Source organism: Cygnus atratus, chromosome 1, assembly GCF_013377495.2.
Source record: "Cygnus atratus isolate AKBS03 ecotype Queensland, Australia chromosome 1, CAtr_DNAZoo_HiC_assembly, whole genome shotgun sequence".
Classification (NCBI taxonomy): domain Eukaryota; kingdom Metazoa; phylum Chordata; class Aves; order Anseriformes; family Anatidae; genus Cygnus; species Cygnus atratus.
In genome coordinates, this window is record NC_066362.1 from 47775397 (window position 1) to 47790171 (window position 14775).

Sequence of the window (14775 nt, forward strand, 5' to 3'; positions counted from 1 at the left end):
GATTGTTAATGAAGATTATGTTCCACCATTTCATAACTGTAGCAGACCTGTTTGTCTGAGATGCTGAAAATTGTTGGATTTGTTGAGTGTCAGAGCAGGTGGCGAGGTACGCACACTTTCCACTCATACAATAGGTCTTTGCAATGCCCGTTGCTTCTGAATAGTTTGTGTTTATTGTTGTAATATGACTTGTCCTCAGGTCAAACTGCTGGACAACGAGCTGTCTTACTTTGTCATAACTTTTATATGCCTGGTCACCAGAGCTCTTAATTACTTCTGATATATAGCATGTTGCTAATAGAGATTTTATGTTGCTATTAGAGTTTATATATTGCTTCAGTGCTTTCTACTAAGACTTGTGATTACAAACGTTTCAAAATCTACATGTAACAATTAATCTTTATTAGCACAATAGGAAAGTTGGAGTATTAAATTTCTCCCCTCATAATAATTTAAATAGAATTGTTTATAAGGTTGTGCATGTGAGGCACACAAACAGAAATAAATTCAAGGGAACATTGTGAAAGAACAGTTTCACTAAGAAGTCTCTAATTATTTTTAATAATTTTCAGTTTTCTTCCGTGTTTTGATTTGTAAGCATGTGCCTGTTAGATTCCTGTTGATAAGGTCATGCCTTTATACTGGGCTTGAAAAATCTGTCTGACATCTGGAAAATCACTGGCCTGAGGTGGTTACAAAGAAGAAGTGGGGAGCCACTCGTAGCTCGAGCAGAGGCAGTTACTTGCCATTGTTCTGGATCAGACCAACCCCAACCCTGCTGCCATTTTTAAAAAAAAAAATAATTTAATTTATTTTTTTAGGGCAGGAGGAGATACAGCTTCATCTTTCAGAAGTGCTTGAGGCTAGCTGGTGTTGGACAGGGCAGCAGCTCCGTATGCGCTGGGCACTGGGAGTGCAGAGGGCGTTCGGCTCTTCCAGGCACGGAGCTGCCCGGCTGCTGCGTCTCCTCTGCTGAGCTCTGCAGTGGGGCCAGGCTTCTGCGGGCACCGGGGCTGGCTGAGCTTCTGTCCCTTGGCATTGCTTCGCAGAAAAGTGCTTGATCGACATGGCTCTAGTGGGTAAAAAGGTCAAGAAAAAGAAGTCCCACTCCTCGTGTAACTTGAGTAAGAAAAGCTCAATTAAAGTTACGCTGGGGAAGAAAAAGAAAAAGGTTACTAGTTTTGTTCCAGAAAATTATGTTCCTATACGGCAGAAAAGGAATTCTCATAGACAAATGTTGTATCCCCACCATTCCACTTTCAGGTGATCTCACGCGTAACGTTTTCCTTTCATGGAACTTCAGGAGAGAACTCCCCTGAAATGCTAGGATTGTAGCTCGTGTTGCTACAGTTTCCAAAAACATTGCAAAGTATGCTGCTGTTTATATAGTCCTGCTAAACTCAGGTCTCAGGGATTAAAAATAAACCACAAAACTGTATGATATCTCATACATTTTATTTGTTGTAAAAGAACAAAGCAGAAGAATTCAACCTTTCAAAAACTGTCGCCAGATTTAATAACAAATTATAGCTTATGAATTTATGGTTTTGAAAGGTCCAAGAGGGCATGAGTAGATGTTAAAAGTCCAGATTTTTTTTTTCTCTTAGAATCTGTATTATCTCACAGACTATTCTGCAGCACCTGCCAGCACCAAGAAATTTAAAAATAGAAATCATGTTATATCTTGATCTAAATCATAATTTCAGTACTCAAAATTATATAGTTCTGATCCAGAAAAGTATGTATACAGGTGCTACAGTTTGGTGTTGTGAAGAATAAATACTCTTGGAAAATTTATTCCAATTAAGCAGAACGGCATTTTGGCTTTTCTGCTTAGTTGAGGTTACTTCACATCCCTGCCATCCAAATCAGAGATGAACGTCATATGTTTAGGTCTGGCACATCAAGAAGTAAACTGGAAGGAGCTTTCTGTTTGTATTACGCTTAACCATAGTGTATTAATGCGTGATAACCCATCAGACAACATACTTAATGCAGTTCCCTGCACAGGTGATTTTAAAGGAGAGCTTTCATGTTGCAGTGCAAAAAGATTTAGCAGAACCACAGTTAGATGAGTCATAGGTGGTCGCCTGATAGCAGCGAGGAAACTTGAGCTTCATTCTGGTGTCTGTAAACAGAGAGTGACTGGAGTGAAACCCGAAGGGCTGCAGCAAGTTTCAGTGCTGTATAACAACACTCACCAGGAAGAGGTGTAGTCTTACTTGCATAATCATTAATTTTTCTGTCCTTTGATAACCCTTCTGTATTTTCTGGTTGACTGGCAAAGAAGTCCTACTCCAGCATTTGACATTGTCTGTTGGTATGGAAATCGTTGATGCCACACATTTAGCGTGACGTAATGCATACAGAGCCACAGCCATGCAATGCGCTTCATAGGCAAAGAGAACTGACAGGTTCCTACCCAGCACAATCTCTGTGTGCAAGCAAAAGCCACAAATTGAGCTGGGGTGTCTGTGAAGCTACAGCCAAAAAGCAGTAGGGTGAAAGCTGTGGTGCTCTGGTATTCACCTGGAGTGCCTTTAGGAGCCCAGATATCAGCTACCCAGCTACACACAACTGCAAGCGCTTCTCTGGATGGTGGGCAGAGGTGGCATGCCCTGAGAGCAATTCTTGTGCTCATGGCCTATATCTAGTCCAAGTTTTTGCCTTGTTTATTTTAATTTGGGACAGATGATCTCACTGATATAACCATCAGGATATGCAGATATAGGCTATCTACCTTCTGGCTGCAGTCTGAACGCTTTGGATGCAAGTTCACGTTCACGTTTTGGAAGGGGGCACACCTTTACCTGCCAGCCAGCTGCAGCCTAGGTTCTGCAGACCTCACAGCAATATCGAGGTGGCTGATCTGGGACAGACAGGTTGGATATGCTCATATCCAGCCATAGCCAGGTGGGCCCCAAATTGCATGCTGTGAAGCAGAAAAAACATTGTATGCTGATGAGCGGCAGCCGTTCCCATTGCCCAAGGGAGGCTTCTGTACTTGCCTCTGCAACACGGGTCATCTGTACTGTAAATAGCTGGGTTCCAGCCAAGCTCTTGGCTGTAAAGAATGGCTGTTATTTACGTCTGCTAAAAAGGTGGCTCTTACTCATAGCACTTAAAATGCAAAACACTGCCACCATCCTGCAGGTAGTTTGCACTATTGCTGTCACTGCCAGCAGCAGCAGAGGGCAACTATGCAGCGTAATTTCCTTGTCTGTACAAGAACAAGAAAAGGACCCGAAGGAGCAAGGGACAATAAATAGTAAGCAGGGGAAGGAAAGACGAGGAAGGACTTCTGCTACCCTCAATTGGAATTTTTCACTTGTTTCTCTGTCCTTCACCCTCTGTCAGTACACTGCACTGATAGGCCAAGACAGGGAGCTTTTTCTGGTGTACAGAACGGGTACTCACAGCATATACATGGCTGTTACATCCTGAAAGCTGATAAAAAAAACCCTCTTGATGAGGAGAGGACAGAGAGGAGAGGAGCTGATTTAAAATTTTAGATACCTGAATGTTTGTCAACATCAGATCTTCTGAATGAACGTCACAGCCTGGCAATGCAGCCTGTAAATCTCAGAGTGATCCCTTGGCACTTTGTGTTGGTACACACAGAGTATCTCCTTTCCTGTGGGTGTGAAAGGCTCATGCTTTGGCAGAAACACTGAGAACGGCGACCGTGTGCTCATGGATAATAACTGCAAGGCCAGCGTCGCTCAGCACTGTCCCATTTGCTGTCAGATTTAGAAATGGTGCCGACAGTCTCTCATCACGTAGGACTCTTCCCTGGAGACTGGTTGTGACAAGCTTTTGGAAAAAGGTTTGGAGGGCACATTAAAAAGTCTCCCATGAAAAGCCCCAGTATCCTGTTTAGCGTACAGATGTTACCGTTGTGGAAAAAGGGACCTTCGCCTTCTTCCTGAGTGTGCCTTGGCCAATATATACTTAGCACTGTATGTATCAGTTGTCCCAACAACATCAGAACACAGCATTTAATAATAGCATTTTTAATTCTGGGAAGCTCAAGGCTCTCCACAGAAGAAAGGTGATGTGGTTCTCTTCTTACAAATGTGTGCTCCCAGATGGGATTGGCTGCGTCTGGTGAGTAGGGTCATGGAGCAGGAAATGGATGACAAAGATGCAGCTCATGCAGGAGGAGGGAGACGGGAGTCATCTGTAGAAATCTCAGGCCTGCTTTGGTCACTGCCTCTGCTGCCCCTCCAGGGATCTTATTTTCCCAAAACAGGACAATGGAGGCAAACCCAGCATTGACGTCTGTCCCACAGAGAGCTGCATACACCGGTGTATGCCCTTGTTCAGTGATCCTAAATTTAATCAGACCTTCAGTAATTTGCAACATTTTTTAAAAGGTCACTTCTTAGAAAAGGACAACAAAATGATGTAAACATCAGAAGTTGATCACTGAGGGTGGTGCCAGTGTCCTGAAGTGAGGAAAGGCGTTGGAAAAGGATGAAATTACTCTGTGCCTCTACGGACAGCTGGGAAGTTGATGAATGATTTTGAGAAATCTGAACTTCAAATTGACACAATGGATGGCTGGGATGATATAACAGTTTTGTCATTAACTTAAACCATAGAAATGAATTTAAAAATTACTTTGTCAGAAGAACAAGGGATGAGAGAATTCGTCTATGGGCTACCGCTTCTACCTGTGTCACTTTGAGCTCAGCCTCAAGTTCCTGACAATATTTGGAAGTCTTTGCCTTAGTGGATTGAAAGTTCAGTTGAGAATGGGTAGTGTGTGGTAAGAGCATTTATTCCAGGTCTGTGGGCTTTTGAAAATAACAGTGAGAGGAAGTATCTGGTGAGGCTACCAGAAGTACTGTGCTGTGCAGTGTTGTGCCGTGGTCGGGCAGTCCTGTCTTTTGGAGTGGGGAAGGAGAGCTGTGCAAACCAGCTCTGTGTGTGCGAGGAGGGGAGTTGTCTGTGCTCAGCCAAACAAAATGAAACGCGTTCAGCAAACGTGCTGTAGGATAGCAGTCTTCCTGCTCCTGCTACAGACCTGGGAGGACCTAGGTGCACAAGGGTGAGGGGGAAAGAGTAAAGGGAAAGGAGCAGTCTTCAACTGGACGGATGATTGCGTGGCACCACAGTTTGGTGTACACTGAACTTGCTTTTGGAAGACACAGATGATCAATCTCCAGCATAAGCAAGGAACCCTTTACTGTAGACGCTTGCAAAGAGCGGCACCTGCAGAGGCTGCTGAGATGGCAACAGCTTCTAATTGAGCTTGTCAGGAAGGGCTCTCCTTACCTGAGGGATGGGTGCTTCTGCCCAAGCTGCTGTTTCTGCTCCACAGTAACTTGCTGCTGTGCCCAGCAGCTGTTCTCAGCTGCTCAGCTGGCTGCCCCGTGCTCCGAGCTCGTCCGGGAAGCCCTCAGTGCCGGAGCTGTCACTGCTGGCACAGCACACGGGAGCTGCAGGAGCTGGTATGCATGGCAGGGACTGCCACCACCGATAGCGGTACCCGAACAAACGAACCTGACTGGAAGGCATGCCTAATGCCACACCTGGGTCTTGTGAGACTGACTGTGTTATCTTTTCTTCCTAGAAGCTGTGGCAGAAGGGAGTGCTTTCTTTGTGTACGTATTAGTATATGTGTTAATACTACTTTGACCAACCACACACAACTTCCTCCTAAATATATAGTACACACCCCCATCTCTTCGTCTTGGAAGAGATATTTCATGCTCTTCTTGCTAGCCTCAGGTATTATTTAAATAAAGCTGACATTATTTAAATAAAACTCTACATTTTTGAATCAACTATGATTTATAGTAAGCCTTGTATTACTCAAAAGCCAACCAACTGAAGCCTTTTATGTGCCCTTTTTCCATCTACCTATCCTCTCTATGCTTTGATCAACTATGTCTGGCAAGGCTTAAAAAAAAAACTGAAATTTTCTGAGGAAGTAAGGACGTTTCATCCTAGGTGCTGGAAACTTCACAGTCCTCTTTGGAAATGTGCAATTATCACTTCAGTGAAAACCCCAAACCCACAACATCTGCCTATTTAATTTCTTACTGACCTTTACCTCCAGAGTTTCCCTCCTTCTGGCACATTTTGAGTCATGAATTAACTTTCATGTCTGAGCTGAGGGACTGAAGAAATCCAGTTCCCATTTTAAAGCTTTTTCCCGACAGCCTTCCAGCTTCAGCTGTCTTGTTCAGCTGCATAAGTATAGGAAGAATGGCAAGTCATCACTTGTGTGCAGGCATCGTGTGTGACTTTGGTTACACGAATACTGCATAGGGCAAATAATGCTTCCCTTGGTAAACCCACTCCCTACTTAATTGGTCTTTGACTTTGGAAAATAACGTAACATTTGTAAAAATAACATAACTTTGTAAAAAACTGGTGTTAGAGTTGAAACACCTGCCAAGAAGGTTAGTTCTAGGATTTATTTTTTTCCTTTGGAATGTCAGTTCTTTCATTTCTGAAGACCTCATGTGATGAAAACAAGGAGGCCTTTGTGTCAGATAATTCCCTCTGATAGTGGTGTTATCTCAGTAGGTGAGGTTCCAATAAAAATGTAAATAGTGGCAGGGATTTTTTTTTTTTCTGTTGTAATCCCCTCCGGGGTAGTTTGCTGTGTTGATATGTATATATGTTTATACATGCATATGCCTTGGGACAGTTGCTGTCTCCCCTAGAGAAGAAAGGCGGCATGACTCATGCACGCGCATCGTAGCAGCTACCTAAAAGGTGAAGGAAGTCCTGCTGCTGCTGCAAGGGAGGCAGTCTGAGGGAACTCCACGTTCACTTTGTGTTACAAAGAAGTGGTGACAACTATTATTCCAGAAAAGGGAAAAGTACTTCTCCTGTGCAATTTGCTGAATGATTATAAAAAGAGTATTCAGCTTTTACTTTTCAAGAGTTTAACATGTGTTCAACGTTACTGAGTTAAATATATTTCTTGGCATAGGTATTCTGAAAATCAATGCAAAAAGAATTCTGCTCAACTCTTAGGAATTTAAGCAGAGGCTCATGCCCTGGAAGATGTGTTCTCCTTGGTGTTCACAAGTACGGTTTGAAGCTCCCGTATGCTAGCACACTGAAGGATTTATCTCGTATGTATAATGGGGACTGAAATGTCATCGGTTGTCATGCTCCACCACTTTGGAAAATGTGAGCACTGGTTATTTAGGTGCTTTGACGGAATTTGTATGCTTTGTGGAAAGCTCTGCGTATGGGGGACTTCCCAGGTGCAGCACTCAGCCGTGCCCGGGGTGCCTCACGCTATTTCGAATTGTCAAAACCTTGGGCTGATACCGCCCCTGAACGGCATCGTTAGCACTTGTGGTTCCTTGCGTTGGGTTTCTGAGCCCTTTGGGTTTGGTTGTGCTTTGTGGGGCTTCGCTGTAGCCACGGGATCTAGGTTAGTGGAAATCTACCACAGGAGTAGAACTCGAGGTGGCCACTGGAGTTCATCTGGATGGTCGAGAGCTGGAGCTTTCATGAGAAGCCCGAACCTAGGCGGCAGGAGGACGGGGGCCGTGACTATCGGGTCAGCTGTACCTCACGAGCTCACCCGCGCCCCCTCAGCCCCCAGCCGTGTGAGGGAGGCGGCAGCCGCCCTCCTCCCCGTCCCGGTGCGGAGGGGTTAAGGCGGGTGTGCCGGCTGAGGAGCAGCCGAGCCGCTGCCGCCGCCCTCCGGGCGTGCCCGGCCCTCCCGCGCCGCGGCGGCAGCCCCGAGCCCTCAGTAGCGCGGCCGCGGGGCTGCCGGTTGGGCGGCCGTTAGCGGGACCCCTGCCCGCCCGCCCGCCGCCATGCCGGGCAGCGACACGGCGCTGGCCGTGGACAGGACCTACTCGGACCCCGAGCGGCACCGGCGCCGCAAGACGCGGGTAACACGCGGGGGGGGGATGCAGGGGGTCAACCACAGCTCCCTCAGCCTGAAGGCTCGGTCGTGGAGCGGGGCTGCTGCCGTGGCAGAAACTCGGGGGAAGGTGGGAGGACGGGGGCTCACCCACCGGTGGGTTGGTGGCGCGGCTCCCCGCCTAGATCCCGGGTGGATGCCGGGGCTCGGGCTGCCTTCTCAGAGTTTCTGTTCACTGAGCTGCGCGCCGGGTGGTTTCATCCTGCCTCACGGAGTGACTGTGGTTCCCGGTGCTGAGCTTGCAGGGAGGCAGGGCTTGAAAGGTGTGTCAGCATGTGCTGTGGATAAAGGAAAAATATCCTATATATCCCTGGCATGTAACTTTATGGGACAATTTTCTTATGGTCTGCTGGCAAGGTCAGCTTCCTCATTAATTTGATGCTTTGCTCATAGAGCACACGATAACCATGTATAGACAGTGCTCGTGACCTTATCACTTATTTAGTAGTCTTCGTGGTGAGCGTCTCGCTGACGAAGGCGGTGGGCTCTCTGCTGTGTGCACAGCCCTCAAATCCTCACCGAGAGGCTCAGCTCCAACAGGTGTAACGCAAACGGCTCCTTCGGCCCCTGCGCTGCAGGAGGGTGTGAAGGAGAGGGAGCTGCTCCAGCTGACTCGGAGTATCAGCAGGAATCCCGTTTGCTTTTCAGTGCTAAGATGAGATCCCGAGTGCGTCAGTAAATGAGCTTCACAGTTTGAAGAGTGGGGATTAGCTATTTGTGAAGAAAAATGTTGTTTCGTCTTTCTGCTTTTTGTCGTACTGCACATTAGCCGTTCTTTCCATCCCCTCCCAGCTCGTTAACTGAGAGCACTGAAAAGGAGGCGGTGTGCCTCAGGTTGTTGCTGCATAATGCCATGCTTTAGAGTCAGCAGCTTTACTACGGACGTTTAGGATGTTCTTCATCCTGCAAGCTGGGTGCAACAGCCATGATGCAGTTAAGAATTTTGTGTGTTGCTTTTGTTTTTCTCTTAACAAGTTGAACTAGTTAGTTCCTCTTCATTGCTTTTGCTGAAAGAGTACTATGCTATCTAACTTAATGTGGCCACGGAAGAAAGTTGCTTACCTTCAAGGCTGATTTTAAACATGCTTAAGAGTTGAAACAGAAGCCTCCATCCTATAGTATAGTTGATCTGCTTAAAAGCATGAGGTACCATGATTAACATTCAGTATTGTACCTGTGTATTGAAAAATAAATCACACTCTTAAGACAGTTTTATGAAAGCATTGGGCTTCTGTTTGGTTTTGAGTTTATTTTCATCAGGTTTAGCCTCTCCTTCTGTTTCTGCAGCCATGAGAATTGGAAATATAACTCATTAAACTGTTCCTAGAGTCGTATATAATTGCATTGCTCCAGGGTCTAGGCTTTACAGGTTGTGCCAGATCTCATGCAACCTGTAATATAATTGGCAGAGATGGTAGCAGCAGGTTGTATATTCCAGATGATGGCAAGAGCTTGCACTAAATCCATTTGTGCTTATTAGGGACAAATAGGATTTTTTCCTGGGTAACTTCTACGTTCCTCTTAATGCCTTAACCAAGGGGATAGAAGTGGTCAGGCACCGGAGTGACTACAATTGGTGGTATTACACAGGAAAGAAGCAAGAAAGCAGGATGTTGTTTCTCTCTTAAAGACTGAATAAAAAGCAGCTGAGCAGCTGGAGATAAAGCTCCTGTTCCGAAACATTCATGGCAAAAAGCAACACAGAGAACAAACGCAGCAGTACAGAGTCGGTGGGAGGACACTCAGGGAACCCAACACACCTGGGGGACCTGCCAGTGTGAAGAAGGTCTTGGAGTTGGTTTTATCAGCATGGTGGGGACAGTGTGCAGTAAATAGGGCGAGATGCATTTAATATAGCTTGGCAGAAGGAGCGGCAAAGTAGTTGTTGGGCTGCATAGTCTGCATAAAATAAGGTACTGAGTCTAGTTTTTGTGTGTGAAGATTTTGAAGGACCACTCCAGCTCTGTGGCTTGCTGCCTGTGTCCCTCTAAGGATTTTTCTTGTGAGAAAGGAAAGCCTTCTCTGTGGATGGGGAAGAAGACTGTGCCACAACCGTAGGAAGGCATCACCAGGTTCAGTTTGCAGAAGTGCTAAAGAAACTTAATGTGAATGTAGTCTTCTGAGTTTGTAAATATTGGAATCTGAGGGGAAAAAGATTTTACAATTCCTGCTGCAGTTAAAAACCACCTTCAGCACAATGCAACGGGTCTCTTCAGTACCTTCCTGTTTAAGGCCACTTGAAGCATATTTTCTGGGCTCTGCTAACAGCTCTCCAATGAACCACGTTACATTTTGTTCAAAGATACCAGGGCCTGAAAGAAAGAAAATACTTTAGTGAGGGGCAGCCAAGTCGTTCTTAATGTGGGGGGATTTACTGCTGCCTAAGGAGGTCAAGTACTTGGAGGGAGAGGTCGGGCTCCTGTTCCCTTCCCTGGCCGAGTCCCAGGAGGGCCAGGCCGTGCTGTGCGTGGCAGCACAGAGCAGGGCATAAAACCTCTGCCGTTTGCAGCGTAATGCTACTGGTGCCTTGCTGCTGGGGTATTTCTTGGTGGGTGTGTATTTGGGTTGGGCTTGTTACCTTGGCTCTGGAAAGTCATCCATCCATCCCCAGCTGTAAGGGTGCCCTTCTGAGGCACTGTTCCTGCCTCTCCCCCTCCCCAGAACCAGACGGGTTGCTGCAGCTCGCTCTGTCTGGGGCGCAGGTGGAAGCAGCGCATACGTCGTGGTGCAGACTGGTTCAGCTCACCTCTGCTAATAGCAGCTGCCGTGAGCTGCAGCTTCCCTGCGCTTCTCATCCACTACTGGTCAGTTCCTGCAGCACTCAGAAAACTAACCCAAATCTTTCAAAAACAACCTCAGCCAGGAAGTAGAACGAGATATGGGAGCAACGGCTGCATTTTTAGATGTTGTGTACCAAGCGCTGTTCTCACTTGAACGTAGCCTGCAGGACAGCTGAGGAGTGTCTTGGTGCTTTCTCAGGGACTCATTTTTTTGCAGCGAGTACTGCAAAATGAGACCAGAGGTGCTCAGATTCTGTCCACACCAGGCTTCTGAGGCGGCAAGTCCGTGCAGAGGTCTGTGCTATCACAGTAGCAATGCTCCTGATGCTCAAGCTAGCTTCACTATGCTAATTTATGCCTTATTGTGTTAACCTGTGCTTCAGGACCGCCCATCAAGGCCATATTAAAGCTCTCACCTCTCAATGCTCACCAGCTTGTCCTATTTAGATCTCGGAAGCCTGTGTGCTGAATTTTTTGCTGCTGGTCAGGGCATTGCTCTTCACTCTTGATCTCTTAACCCTTACAGAGCAAGAGTCCTCCACGATTCATCAGGGTTATGAATTTATACGTATGGTCTTGTAGAAGAAAAGTCCTCTTCTAGCACAACTAAAACACGAGTCCCTTACTGCACCCCATTATAAGCCTCTGCAGTGATACAGCCTGCTTTTAACCAATACCAGGTGCTCGAGACAGAGATGCAGGAAGTCCTGGTTACATGATTCCTCTCACGCTGGAGCATATTCAGAACCTTTATTAGTGTTTCATCTGAAATAGTAAGAATTGTTGCTTTATATATAAAGAAAAATCTCACCTGGAACAGATGTGGATGTGCTATTTTTTTAATCAACAAATGGGGATTCCTATTTTCAATCTTCTTGTGCGCTCAGCCTTAGTGAGACTCGCAATAGAATCAGTGCTTTGTGGATGAGCTGATTCTTATCTAAACACAACCGAAAAATGGCTTACATTAAAAAAATACAGAAATCTGCTTCTTTTCTTGTATTCTAGTGATGAAAAATGTCCTCTGGCCTGTCTCTTCTAATTTTCCATGTCTCTTTTATGATCCCCTCCCATTCATCTTGTCTATACATGAGGCAGTCTTTTTAATAATCTCTCCTCGTATGGAAGCCTTCCGAAGCCTCTAATCACTTTCATCATCTGCCGAGGATTCCCTTTATTTCTTGTAATCTTCAGTATATTTAGAGGAAATAGCATGAAGAGCCAGAGGAAGATTATTACTATTATTTAAAAAAAAACAATAAAAACAACAACAAAATCCACCACGGTTTCAGGAGAAGTTGAGATTTAGTCTGTATTTCTGGTGTTCTTTAAATACAAGGGTCACTTACGTTGAAGAAATGTTTGGTCTGGGCTTTTGTGGCTTCTAACCAAACCTCCACATACTTTGTGCCCAAAGAACTTATGCATGCTTCTGTCGCCGTTTCCTCATTTTTTGACGTAAGAATATTCTGTCTCATCACATTATCTTCATCTTAAGTATCAGCTTTAGATCCACGGTGTATCTAGAAATGTGCGAAGCCTGTCAAAGGGTAGGCTCCATGATGCAGGAATATGGGGAGTGAGAAAGGGAAGCGTCGGTTGTGGTTTTAGCCTCATGAAACAGATCAGCTGCATAGAACTGAAGAAAAGCCCGTTCATTTAAAACAACAATCCTGTTTTTAATATTTTGTCACTGTAGAGCTGTTTGGAAAACTGTAACAGTGTTTTTTCTAGCGCTAGAAAGGACTGTTAGGAAGTTTACAAAGCAGCTATCCTTTTTTTTGTTGTTGTTGTTTTCCTTTGTGTACTTTGAGTTTTGGGATTAAATACATCTAAATGGTAAAGGTCAGTGTGAGGTGTAATTTGTTGTCAAATGAAATAAAGGGGACAAACGCTGCTATACAGCTTTGTATGGCGTTGCCGTGCTCCCCCGATCCTGCGGAGTGAACCGATGTGGTCATGAGCCATAAATATTGTATTTTCACCCAGTCCACCTTCTTCCTTCCAATCCAAGATGTAAACAGCAAGTGAAGGTGGGGATTCACGTTCTTTTCAAGGTTTAAGATGGCTTCTAGGTTCGGAAGTTTTGTACTTAGACCTTTCATTGCTTTTGGTCTCTGCCTGGAAACGTAGTGTCTCTGAAGATCGGCTCCTTTCCTCTGCTGTGCTTTTGGTTCATCCTTCCTGCAGTGGCTGGCGTTGCTTGCAGGGCTGGGGCATCTACTGGCAGCTCTTTAAATGTGAGGTCTATTTAAAACAAACAGACCCACCGACTTAGCCACCGGAGGGAAACCTCCATCCTCTTGGCTCGTGCTTTTTGGAGGACGTGCGGTTGCCCTCCTGCCAGGGTGCCAGTGGTGGTGCAGGGGGGTGCAAACAGTTCCAGCTCCGTAGTTTGCCTCTCCTCATCGTCTGTGTAGGTGAGGCTTTAGCTAGGTGCCACCTGGCACAGGGTCTGCATTGAGGCAGAGCCTGCGAGCTCTTGGCTGCACTGGCCTGCTGTCACTGCCCAGGCTGAAAAGATCGCTGCTGCCCCTTGTCCGCGTTTAGTGGTCTTGGCACCACGAGCGAGTGTGCAGCTTTCCTCTTCGCCCCTGGAGCTGAGTGTGGTTTGGGGAGAGACGTGGGTGGGAGAGGAGACTGTTGGGGAGGGGTGGAACGTAATTCTCATTTTTCTTTTATATATTCAGCGAGTGCCACTCTAGCAATAGTGCAAATGCTCGTTAGCAAGGAGGGTTGCGTTATTTTTACTATTGACATTTTCTGCTCTTCCCTTGGTCCAAAGGAGGAACGGAGTGTTAATATGCAATGCCAGAAATAACCCTGCTGCTCTAAAGCCTTGACATATGGGAGCTGGTATGCAACTGGGGTGCGTGTGCCTGTGCAGCTAGCCTTCTGCACGCTCGCTCAGCAAGTGACAACTCTGCTGAGGCAGTTTTTGTATCGTCCTACGTAATCTAAGCTTTAAATGAGGGACAAGAATGGAAGAGGAGGGCTGTCCCTGCTAGCTGAGCTATAAAGAATATCTACAAATTGCAAGCTGTGATGCTATTACTGTGGAAAGCTGGAATGAGGCTTTTTGTTCTGTTCTTCTTTTTATTAAAAAAAATAAGGAAAGAAAAGAATAATAGCGAGACTTGTTCCACTTTATTATTGTCATGTTTTAGTGTTGCAAAAGCATAAAATTTGAGAGGATAGAAGCTAGTAGCAGTGGTTTCTTTAGTATTTTCTTAGTTACATTAGATTGGATGCTCAGACTATGGAGTGCTTTAGTGGGCCTTTGATATAAAATATTGGGCATCTTGATTAACTGTTAGCGCAGTAGGCACCTCTTATTTGTTTTATCTATTTGTAGTGGTTTAGTAACAGTTACCTTCCTTTATACATTTCGATTCGGTAGCCCTGCCTGAAGAGGTTGCAGGGGATGCAAAGCACTAATGCTGTGCTATTGAATCGAAATCAAAACGTGACGCACGCAGTCCTGAGCTCCGGCGGGACCTTGTCATTGCCGTCAGTAACCCATGGAACTCGTCCCAGATGAATTAGAGCAGCCTTACGGAAGATTTTCTGCGCATTAAGCAAGCGCTCCTTACAGGATAGCAGGTGCTCCTGTCTGTTCGGATGCCAGTCTCATCTGGCTTTAGTCAGGATGGTTTGGGTGGGTTTTAGTCTTCGGTTTTGTTTTGTAAATAAACCATCTTGTAGCAGGCTTGGCTACAAACGCGTGGACCACGTGTGCTTTCTGGCAAAGGTTGTGACGAAAAGAGCAGCCTCTGTGTGTGTCTATCTACATAAATAAGTTAAAACACCGAGGACTGCAACAATTAAACATTAAGTAATGGTCTGTGTCATATGATTTCATGGAAATAATAGGGCTGTGCCTTTCAAAAAGGCTACTCACATCTACAAGATACTACACTACACACTTCTTAGGCATTAAATAAGATTTTTTTTATTGAATTTCTAATGTTGTGTTTAAAGCAAGCATTTTTAGCTGAGGATGAAACATTGTGATGGAAGCTGGTGTTTTAAAGATTGGGAAGACTGCAGTGCTCTGAAATCAGTTTATGTGAGCAAAAGGTGTTGATT

At 45.6% G+C, this 14775-nt stretch overlaps 1 protein-coding gene across 2 annotated transcripts in view; it reads left to right on the top strand.

Annotated features, from left to right (window-relative positions):
* TMCC3 (transmembrane and coiled-coil domain family 3) overlaps positions 1 to 14775 on the top strand; it is a 135662-nt gene that overhangs the window by 81631 nt on the left and 39256 nt on the right. The window lies entirely within an intron of this gene.